At 29.8% G+C, this 12,585-nt stretch overlaps 1 protein-coding gene and 1 non-coding gene across 3 annotated transcripts in view; one reads left to right on the top strand and one right to left on the bottom strand.

The window, feature by feature from the left end:
- LOC145307520 (neurotrimin-like) overlaps positions 1 to 12,585 on the top strand; it is a 71,484-nt gene that overhangs the window by 3,076 nt on the left and 55,823 nt on the right. The gene's annotated exons all lie outside the window — the stretch shown is intronic.
- LOC145312898 (U6 spliceosomal RNA) lies at positions 3,370 to 3,473 on the bottom strand. The gene has a single exon (XR_013877169.1). It is a non-coding gene; the product is annotated as a U6 spliceosomal RNA (small nuclear RNA).

Genomic DNA, 12,585 nt, shown 5'->3' on the forward strand with positions numbered 1-12,585 from the left:
TCTAACACAAGTTTTTAAAACATATCGACAGATTCAAATAAATGAAAATTATTAATGTTTACAAAATGTCTAACATAATCAACTTTTTGACAATGTTAGTATTTATTAAGCAGTTCAAATAACATGACTATGAAATTAAAGCCGACAACATGCAAAAAATGATAGTTCAAAGACAGACAAAAACAAAGATTTTTAGAGAAGCTTCAACACTAAAAACTAAATTTTGATAGAAATATACAGTCAGAATTTATTTCTTTTCCTATATCTTAATTTGTTATCTATAGAACAGGAAAGAGAAATAGGAAATGGTATTAAATATAGGCTTTCCTACAACTTTTAATATCATATTTTATTAAAAATTTTATTCGCGTAATTCCGTAAAATTGGATGCTGGGTTGTAGTTAAATGCTCTAAATAGGTCAAACTGCGTTTAATTCTACTCGTGTTTGATCAAAATTAAGAATAGTTTGATCTTAAGAGTTGCTTTGGGTACTAGAAGTCTGTCCACGCACCTTGAAACATACTCCGCTTATGACCGCAGGGTAAAGCGTCCATTCGCCCATCAGACAACCAACTCTCTGAGATGCACGACCTTTGTCTGAAAAGTCCCAACTGTGCATGGTAACGAGTTGCGCCTGTTTTGGACCAAGGCATTCCCCCCACTAACTAATTACTTCGCGCATCTGACATAGTAGCAGTAGGGACATTTTTAACGTCTTTAGTTAAGACGCGGTGTCGGACAGAGATTCGAACCTATCACCTTCCCGACGACGAGCGGATGCGCTACGTGTTGAGCTACGGTCGCGGGTTAAAGTTTGACCTAATAAGCGCAGTTGACTTGAAGCTTGCACCCAACTTAACGGAATTTCGCAAAAAAAAACCTATTTATTAATCTTTTTTATCAAGGAAAATAAAAATCTGCATTCTCGCGTTATTCAAACTACTTTTAAGTATCGAACTAGTTGCTTCTATTTAAAGAACTTCAATTTAAAAGATATCCATTTCCATGGATAGATAGCAGAATATGTATTGTTAACATAGGAAATATTTCTTTTTATCCATCTTAGCATTGTTAAAAATCAGATTGAAAATTTTTCATTTCGATTTAAAAATCTATTGAAATGTATTGGAATGATTTTAGATGCATAGCAGCTCTTCAAGTAACTAGACATTTTAAGCATTTATTAGATTTCAATAATTAATGTTGACTTTTTTACTTATGATCAAATATAAATATTATCAAGCTACTGTTACAAAAGATGATTGATATAATATTTATTCCTTGTATAAAACTGATTATTTAAGTTCTAAGATGTTTTTATTAAGTTAATATTTTTGAGGACAAAAAATTTGTCTTGTCAACATGTCAATCAAATTAAATTAGATGCTATTCTCACAAATATTGGAATACTTTCTTTTAAAAACAAGTTCAATATATTGGACAGGAGGACGGACGTACGGGCAAACAAGATTAATTTTGCTTTAGCTGCGCTTCTAAGAATAAGAGTATTCAAATGAAGCAAATAAAAAATTTAGACATACACCTATCCAAAGATGTATTGATTTTATACAATACTCTAGCGAAATAACTAATCTCATAACATTAAGACTGTTTTTATGTAATAGTTTCATCCTTCATTTTTATCTCTTTTTATTTGATTTTTATAAGCTTGTTTACTTTTTACAATATGCAATAATTGTTCTATAAAACTTACTTCCAGAACTTTTCTATGGCTAATATCTAAAGATTATTAAGATATTATTATATTCAGTATAAGCTTTAAGTTAATTTACTAACAAAGCTGTGATTATTAGCGATAAAGGTTACAGATCTAGCACAATTTTAGAGGCGCTGTTTCACTAAATTTTTAGGTTTGCGCCCTCAGAAAACGTCTTCTAAAATCATAAACTAAATTTGATATAAGAATGTTTTACACATTAAAAGAGAGGAGTTTTTAACATTGCTGCATGAAGTCTGTTTCTTCTTTATAGAAGACAATAATAATCAAAATTGATATTTACTAAAAAAAATGAATTATATCATAGTGTAATATTGTTTTTATGTAACATCAAAATATTACAAAGATTTATTGGAATAATACAGGGCTAGTCAGCAGCAATAAAATAGATATTTTAAAAACGCGGCAGTCCCAGAAATTTTGCTGCTTCATTTTTCAACAAATATAAGCATACAATTTAGCCGCATTTTTTATATTAACCAACCGCAAATGAAGTTTAACCTAAACTGGACGTTTAATTCTGTCGATAATAAATAGTTTGATAAAAGAGCAAGACAGTTATCAAATTTTATTTTCTTCTTATTTCTTTTCAATAAAAACTGATTGTTTAATTCCTTCGAAACAGTTTGTACACAGTACTGCAATAACTTTCAATAATAAATTATTTAAACAATATTAAACCAGGAAGGAAGGTTATCAAAGAAAAGCTGTCAATTATAAATTTTCTTAATTTTGGTGTATTTTTACTTTGTACATAACTAGTGGCTACGCCCCTATCTTCTAGGGGCTCTGGATAAGAAGGGGCAAAGATTGGGCCAGAAAAGCAGCTTAAAACCATCCCAAAATTTGTATCTTAAAATGAAATAACCTTAAACCACCACAGCTTACCAATAATAAAGAACCAAATTGGGCCAGTAATCATTTAGATCCTCTTTTTGACACAAAAATACTTACCACTTTATATAATAGAATTAGAAAAATTAGATATTCTTTATCGGCAATATCTCTTGTACGTGACCTATGACATTATAAAACAGTTTTAATCTTTTCATTCGAATCAATTGAAAAGCTAAGATTTATATTATTCTAGGTTTTGGTAATTAATTGAGTAATTATTTTGTATGTAATTTTTATATTAACAAAAGATCCATAAGGATTTCTCATTTTTTTCTCACTGATCCGCTTCTAAAGACTATTGCACTACGATAACAGACATCCAATAGACTGATAATGTATACATGTTTTTTTAATACTTTTTCTTTACGTTGCTAATGTTGCTAATGTCGTATGGGTGAGTTGCACCTGGACTGAACAGTCAACTTGTCAACTCAAGGCCAGACTCTTGGTCCTTCACCTCATACCCGTGGTACAGTACATTACAGACAACCAACTCTCTGTGATGCACGACCTTTGTCTGAGAAGTCCTAACTGTGCATGGTAACGAGTTGCGCCTGTTTTGGGCCAAGGCATTCCCCCAACTCTAACTATTTACGTCGCGCATCTGACATAGTAGCAGTGGGAACCATTTTTAACGTCTTTAGTTATGACGCGGTGTCGGACCGAGATTCGAACCTAACACCTTCCCGACGACGAGCGGATGCGCTACGTGTTGAGCCACGGTCGCGGGTTAAAAAATGTGGAACGCTTCACGATTTTGCGTGTCATCCTTGCGCAGGGCCATGCTAATCTTCTCTGTATCGTTCCAATTTTAGTATATGTACTTACGTTAAAATAGAATTAAAAATCTCATTGTTTTGTACATTTTATTAAATAAACTTTTTTAACTGTTAACAAAACTCGAGAAAAATACACTAAAACTATGGACGGTACAAAATCAGAATCTGTTTTAGTCTCCCTCCCAACCTGCACTATATATTGACCAATCTCAATAAGGAACAGATATTTGGAAAGAAAAATCTTTATTGCTTCAGACCACGGTTCAAAGGATCGCAAGATAATTTTACATTAATTGTTTTGTCTTTTATTTGCTGTTTGCAATGTTTACTAAAAAAAATATAGAACAATTTGAAAACAAAAAAATAATACAGTTTGTCCTAATGATAACTGCTCTTGACTTGCAAAAAAGCTGACATAAAAAGTTTTAAGTTGAATTATCCTAGCAATATTTGTTTACTGATTAGAGTAAAACACTAGAGGGAGGAAGGGTTAAATAACTGTATCTTTCCATCACAATGTCCTTGTGCCGACCCTCAGTTGGGTAATTGAAAATCAACCAATGGTATCGAGGAAATTAACACACCCAAGTAGCAGGAAACAATTTGGTAGCAGACGAAAAGGTCATTGAAAAAAGGGAGGGTGGTAGTTATCTTCATACATCTGGTATATAGATCTCTTGACTAATGTCTAGTATCTATTTAGTCCTAGTAATAATTTAGCCATTGCTTTAAATCATTAAAAAAAATTTTTTAGAATATTATCCATCCTTTGTTCCCTGGTTGAGTCTGATTTAGATCCATAAATTTCCCCTCACTCCCACCTACTTTTAGTTTTAATGATGAAAAACTGTAATTTACTTATTTGTACACTGAAAACAATAGATGTTGGAAAGGTAGTAGTTTGTAGAGTGATTATACGCTAAAAAGCAACATTGAAATAGTAAGTCATTCAATAAAAAGAAGTTTTTTTTTCTGGCTTACCTTTTAAGACTTCTCAAACGCTTAACCGATTGAGTTCTCCATTTTAGGTAATCTTCACATAGGTCCCTGGAAAAATTAAGTTTATTTAAATGTTCTCCCTCCACTAGATGCTAATGGTGCAGCCGGTAGTACTAGAATACATCGTTTTCTAATTACTATTTTAGTAAATGATATTTTGGATAATCTGAATCCCGAACAATTATCGTTATATCTTATGAACACTGGAAATGAAGTCTGTTTTAGATAATATAATTCCCTAGATACCAAATATATTTATCAAGAGCGCAGCTATTATACATATAACTATGATATGTCAGTAGTACGTCATTCCGTTAGTCTTGATCTTCTTAGTTTAGAATATAAGATGTATGTTGTAGAATGTAAAATGATTATGTATCTGTCATTTATTTACTATAATAGAGTATATTTAGAAAAAAATTATTTAAAAATTGCTTTATAATTATTCAAGATCAAGCTTTTCAATCAACAACATTGTTTAATAGTTCGCAAGCTATGCTTCTATCTGAGAGTTGTTATCGCTGTGCTAGTTTCGAAATCAATTGTACTTGTTAAAAAGATTTCCCCTATTATCTTGGTACAAAACTATGATAAACTTATTAGCTAGAATCCTGAAAGTGATATTAAATCTGAAGAAAATATTATTTGTCTCCAACTTTTATCTTATTTTTATTATATCAAATTCCAGTTTTTAAGCAATGACTAGGAATTAAGGAGGGAACATTAGAGTGGTATACTGGTATCTAAAGTTTTTAAACTACGATATTTTATTCTGTAGCTTTAAAACTCTGGGTACTTTTATTGATATTTAAAAAGTTGGTTCAAAACTACCAGAATCCAAACTTTTCACCTATAATTTAATCTACAGAAGGAGTAATCATGTTTATCATCATTAAGGATGAACATTAATTTTTTTGCCCATTGTCTTATAAATAATCTTTATTTTTAATTCATGGAAAAATAATTTAAATTAAAAAGTATATTCCCCATATTTTTGTGAGGAATTCTGATAAACTTATTAACGTGTATCGTAATAAGTTTTGCTTCTTATGAATTTATAATTTGATTACTGAGAACAATAAATGAAAAGAAAATCATGTTTCGCATAAGTTATGAAAATGTTTATAAATACATTAGTATCTTATAATTAGATAAATAGCTTCTCGAAAAATTTATTTTATAAACAAGGATGACAACATCCATAAAAGCAAAACTGTATAACGGCGGGACAAACGAACATTAACACTTATAGTGTTTCAGAACTGAATAAGCAAATTATAAAGTCTAAACAAAATAGGAAGTAAATTTGTTGCAAAACTGCTTAAATACAGACTACTTTTTAAGAATAAACCTGCATGCATTTTAATGACTTTATTATAGAGATGCTTTGCATGTAACAATGTACCTTTTGTAACAGGAATTAGATTAATGGGATAATTATATCATACAAAAAGTTGTTGAAAAAATTAGCACGTTTTAATTAGACGTACAGATTTTCTGGTAAAGATTATAGAAATGCTTTACTTTATAAGTCGTTACTAACTGTTAAAATCGATTCTAATCTTGCTGCTTATATTATATCGATATAGGGAAAGTAATTGGTTATACCTCATTTATGTTATATGACAAGATTTTATATTAATTACTTTCATATTATCACATAATTACGTATATATTAACAAATACTCAGTAGTGTATTAAATATTTATGAATTACAAGCTTTTTTGACATTTACATAGCATTTGATGGACAATTTATCATGCAGGTACAATACAGGATGATTCATTGTCAACAACAAGGGTAAGCATGTCAATAAGAAGCGAAAAAAAATATAATTATTTTCCAATTTATTTATCTTATCTAAAGCTGTGAGTATAGTAGTTTTACAGACTTAATAACATATTTAAAGAGGTTATAACTGACTTATTCATCGACCTGGTATTAAACGAGATATATGTATCAGAGAGAGAGGGGACAATGGGCTGTTTATTACACCAGCCCCCAAAGTTTTATAATTATATTTTCTTATTCGTTGCCTTAATAAATTTGGGTACTTTTGATTGGTTGATTCATTAAGATGAGTGTTCCAACGTTTTAACCTCTAATTTAAATCTACAGAAGGAGTATTTTTGTGTATCATTATCGGGGATGTACATCAATTTATCGGTCATTGTCTTATCCCTTTAGATCTTTGATAAGTAATACTCCAAGTGGGTAAAAACTTGAAAATTACGCCAAATCCACAAGCAGATCATAATTATAGCACAGTTGTGCAACAAACAACTGGTAGGTTTTACCTATTGTATATGTCCATATCATTAACGGAAAAGTATGTCATTAAAAGGATTACTGTAATATCTTTTGTAAAGTATGAGTAATGGTTCTTGTTATTCTTTATACTTATCGTGCTTGTTTTTATATATTATCAAAGTATTTACCACAAGTTATCAAAAAGGATGCGCATGTTTACTAAATATATTGCCGCGTTACTAACTAAGCAAAGATTAAGTTAAGACTGTAAAATATTTAAAACAAGTAACGCATAAGGCATGTTTGACTTAATACTGTGTCAAATTAATATTGACTGCCATAAGACCTAGATAGATAGATACAACATCAAAATAAAAGAGTGCAGCTATAGATTTTAATAGCATTGTCCTTAAACAGATTAATTCGGCTATGCTTTTGTTGACTTTAAATGCAAACCTTAGTTTTGAAATACTTTGATATCAAAGTATTACCTTGTATATCTTCCTAAAAAAAGCATTATTATAATAATAAAAAAAACACTTTTGCTTTTTCTTGCACTTTTTACATAAAAGTACACATGTATATGTTTATTTTGTTTCCTCTTGCATAATGCTGATTGAAATCTTGTACATTGGTCAGAATATTTACCAAAGTCGTGTTTATTGATAAAATAATAAAAACCATTCCTAATTTTTTTTACATCGTTTGAAAATTAATAAGTAGCGTTTTGTAATCAATTAGATCTGACATAAAGTTGAATGGATCAACAATACAATGACTTAAATAAGTAAATTTAAATATAAAAAAAATGTTAAGTATAGGTTATTTTTATTTTAGGGACATCGATAAGTGTCATGTGTGACGTCATAAAAGTATTATATTTTCCATCTCTTTTTTAGGGGTTTCCTTTCCCACTTCTCCTCTCATCTTTCTTTATAAGAAGTATTTTATGATGTCTCACATGACACATTCCGCTGCCCCCTATTTTGTTTAAAATTTCAAAATATTGAACAAGTTTAACAAATGAAATAGATTGTCCTTGTTGCAAAAAGTGTTGATGATGCTTATTGTTGTCATGACCTACTTGTATGTATAAATACCTTCCTGATTACATGAATATTATTATTATATTAAATTATTTTTGCTATACTAATGAATACAGATATATTCTTGTTTTGTTAATAATACAATAATAATGTTATGATGTATAACACAAAAGACTTGTTGCAAGGAAAAGAAGATGTATGTAAGCAAAGAATCATACAGGAGTAATCATTAACATTAATTTTTCATAAAATGAACAAAATGTTTACTGTAAAGCATTAAAGTTCTTTATATTTTCTAGTTCTTTTATTTAAATGAAATAAATATATAAAAATATAAAAGCAATTATTTAGAATTAGTTTGTCCCAATTAAATTTCCACTATTTTCAAACTCTTGTTATGAGTGCCAAAGTTTTGTTTACCTACTTGTAAATTTACCTTGCAGGCATGAGAGAATAATATTAAATGAATATACATATTATTTGTATGTATTTTTATACTGCATACAACAGATTATTTAGATAAATTAGAGTAGATGGGAGTGATAGCCTAGTAATCTGATATATATATGTGTGTGTGGGTGTGTGTGTGTGTGTGTGTGGATGGGTGGGTGTGTAAGACCATATAATTTACCTATTACCTATATACTAGTGTCTAGCCTAATCTAGTAAGAGTAATGAATGATATTTTTACATTTTTGTGCATTTTATTATTTTCTTGTCTTCTGATTGTCTTTTACAGTTAGATGTAAACATTCGCAGGTTCATAAAATAAGATTTAATTAATTCTTAACTTTGGCCAACATATTTCTATCTTAAAAGACCATCCCATATTTAAAAACAAATATTTTTGTGTTGTGAAAAAAACTTATATAATTTTGACATTGTGATATATTTTGTTGTGCAAATGATATTCTGCATCTAAATGTGAACTGTAAGATTTATTTAGATGTATATACTATTGTGTATGCTATCAAGATAGATACAATTTAAACTATAATATCCATATATTCATATTATACATATATTTCTATGTAAGAATATGATTCATATTTAGAAAAAAAAATCCATCTCAATTCACTTGGTTTTTTAACATAAACCTTCCCAGTTAATTTTCATTAAAAAGTAAAAAAAATATCAACAATATCCATAAATGTATTATTAGAATAGTGTTATTGGGTTATTTCAGATATAATAACTTAATTAACAAGGACATCCAAACTTTTTATATTTAGGGGATCGAGGGAAGGTGGACCTTTATTTTTGAAATTTATTAAATTTTCTTGATTTGTAAATACTAAGGTTAAAACTAATTTTTTGAAGGTGTGACTATGGAACCCACTTATTTTTGGTAGTGCCTTTAGCAAATTTTTTTGGGGGCGTTACACTCCCCCCTTCCCCTCATAATAAATCTCACATGGTCAAATAAATAATTAAAGCTGTATGACAAAAAAATGCTTATTGGGCAAATTGTGAGTTATTTTATTATCATACAGTTAAAAAAATTGTCTGGAGGTTGGGGGGGGGGGGGGGGAGGGTAATAGCAATATTTACTGACACTATCTATATTTATGTGTCTTTTTTAGTTTCCTTTGTTTATTATCATATCACGAAATACAAATTTTCAGTGAAACAGCCCTAACATAATACCTAAAATATCATATCAAATAAATTTTAATAGAATCATGTAATTTTTTTGTGTTCTACTTTCAAAAAAGGCATTGCGCATTTGTAAAAAAAAATCATATTGACAGTAGCAGCTTATAGTGCCTAATAAAAAATGACGTCCTACAATACAAATGACCAATTACCATTGGCCAATTACAATGTATACTGGCCTATAAAAGGCCATTTGTATTGTATGACGTAATTTTTTATTAGGCACTATAAGCTACTTCTTATACACATATAATAAGTTCTAGATAGAACTTTCTACATATAACATGAATTAAATGACATCATGATTTAAATAATATTAAATATGCATGTCTTTCCGATTTGTTGTTATTTGCTAAAGTTCAATGTTTAAAATACCAACCAGGTTTTGATGATGTCTGTGTGAAAAAGAAAACGTCACTCAGTTTTAAAATGCCAATTATGATTTCGAGGATTTTTTTCGTGTTATGATTTTTTTCTTTTGTAGACATGTCAATTGACAGGGAGTAGTATTCAGAAAAAAAGAATTATACAAACAAATTACAAGTCCATCCAATTGTAGTTAAAATTAAATGATATAAAAGCAAGGGCAATAATTAGCAAACTATTTATGATAACACTGTTTTATGACATGTTATTTAGAACCTATTCTATAATAAACATTACTATCGGCTACGCTCCGAGAGGCCCAGGTGGCCCTTTAGGGGGGGATTCATTTTTTACTTTCTTGAGAGGAAGGTGGTTCCTTCCCCCATAATACCTATAAACCTTCCCAAGACCTACAGAAGCTACAATGTAAAGGAGAACCATACCAGTTTGATACTTTGATTATTTCTTCGTGTTATTAGCATCTTATTAATATTGAATAATTTTAAAGGATAGAAGCAAAATGAAGTAAACTATTAAAAGTTCAGACTGAGCATACCTCGCATTGGAAAGATTTGATTCCCCTGATGTCTTTGTATTGGCAGGCTCAGACACTAAATATATTGGACATGAGGTGGTTCCTATGAATATAAAAAATATAGCAATCACAAGCTCTGTAATTTGTGTTGTAGTTTAGATATCTCATCTTCAATATATGTATAGATGCCAATAAAAATAACTAGGCCTATAAAGTACTAGACATCATAAGTTAATAAATAAGGAATTCTAAAATATAGATGTATGTATAATGAAATCCAACTCAAGTCCACTATTATCCATTCCATGAAGATAAGCTTGGTAGTCGTGTTCTAATTTATCTATAGTTTAAACTTAGTGATGCGCTAACATATGCTTGAACTTTATTCTAATCTTAATCTACCATGTTTTACTACTATCTATTTTCCAAAATTAGAATATTAGGGAATAGTCCCTTTCGTGGCAATGCATCTTAAGTGGCGATTCTTTGTATTTTTAAAATGGCTTTTGATAGGTCATTTTAAGTTAGGTTAGGTTATATTGGGTAAGTTGATTGCCCCACAGGGTAAGGCAATTGGCACCGCAGGTTTAGAGCCCCCAGCTAGAAATAGGAGAAAAGCTACTGTGAAAAAAAAACGAAGAAACGCCCCAAAGGGAGCGATGCCACGAAAGGTACTATACCCTAATATTAGATTCATGACATTGTAGTATTTTGTATCAGATCTAGACAGTTTTTATTTGCATGCACAGAAAAGAACATGAATATTGTAAACATGTATATTAATGTCTGTAGTGAGCACAGGACAATTTTAACAAGCATTTTAAATTACTTCACCCTTACATTGGCGTTGAAGTTCCTCCACTCATTTATTTTTAAAAACTGGAGGGTTATCTACCCATCCAATAGCCTGAAACTTACTTTGGACCATTATTAAACTTCTCAGTTAACGATCGGTCCAACCGTTTACGAGATCTTCAGAACTCAAAGATATATAAAACTTACTACTTTAAAGAATAAGTTTTGTTTTTAAGAATATAAATACATATCTTAAGTACATAGTATGGTTGTAATCTTAATATTTAAGAACAAAGTGTATAAAAGTTACAACCAAAGTATGTACGTTTTATGGTTTATAAGGGTAACCAAAATTCAGAAAATAGGATTTGGTTGTCAAGAATTATTACAACATTTGTTTAGAGGGTTTGTTATGTACTTTTTTAATAAATTAAAAATCATACTTTTTTATGCTTACATAATTGCTTTTCTATTATTCGTGTAACATGCTTTTTGTCATATATAAAAATTGCTGAAGTATTATCAAACACATGTCCAAAGAACATGACTTAAAGAACAATTACATGTTTATAATTAAGAAATGTTTTTAGTGTAAACAATTTAAAATAGAATTAATAAAGTTTTGCTAGTAGTGCATGGTACATATTGTACAATCTAAGAAATAAGCCTCGCTGTTCGCGGTTTTGTTTATCTTAGACTGCGGCAACAAACTTTCTTTGGTTTATTTATTTACATAGAATATGGAAAATTATTAAAGTTATACCAATCACAAATTCTAAAAAATAAGGTAAAATAATATTAATTAGGTTAATTAGAATGAAGCTATTATAAAAGAAACTTTAATTTATCTCACCTGCTTGTTGTAGTCATAAAGGTTCTAACGCACTAGAAAAATTTTAGAAAAATGTGAAATTAAGAATCAAACTCTGGATAAAAAAAATACGAAGCCCAATCTGTCCCACTTTTGAGCAAGACGATTCCTATATGACGTCATATAAAGGGAAAAGAAAAAGGGAAGGGGGGGAAAGAAAATCTGTTCAAAAGAGATGGGAGAAAAGGGAATCGTCTTGCTCAAAAGTGGGACAGATTGGGCTTCGTCTACAAAAAAGTAGCACAAGTAGACAAGGCAGTCCCTTCTTATAGTTGTAGAATTGCTATGCTTGCAGCAGAAATAAACATTAGAATACAGTGGACAGTTTTAAAGACGGACACACTGAAATATTTCAAAAATGCTTCGCTACTGACGCAACAGCTATTATTGTTTACTTAGATTTAGACATATATTTTACAATATAATACAGCAATATATAGATTTAATATAAATTCTAGACCTAGACATGAAACAAAAAGAGTATTTCTTTAAATCAATACACAAGAACCGAACTGTCTTTGTTTTTAGGGAATATTGTATTGTATTAATGGTAGGAATTTAGATAAGTATTCCATTTTTATATCAAATAGCTGATAATAAGCCAGTTAAAAAAGGACATATTGACCTAACAATAGCGAGTATACAGTTGCTT

Source organism: Acartia tonsa, chromosome 2 (assembly GCF_053477335.1).
Source record: "Acartia tonsa isolate MP-2025a chromosome 2, ASM5347733v1, whole genome shotgun sequence".
NCBI classification, from domain to species: domain Eukaryota; kingdom Metazoa; phylum Arthropoda; class Copepoda; order Calanoida; family Acartiidae; genus Acartia; species Acartia tonsa.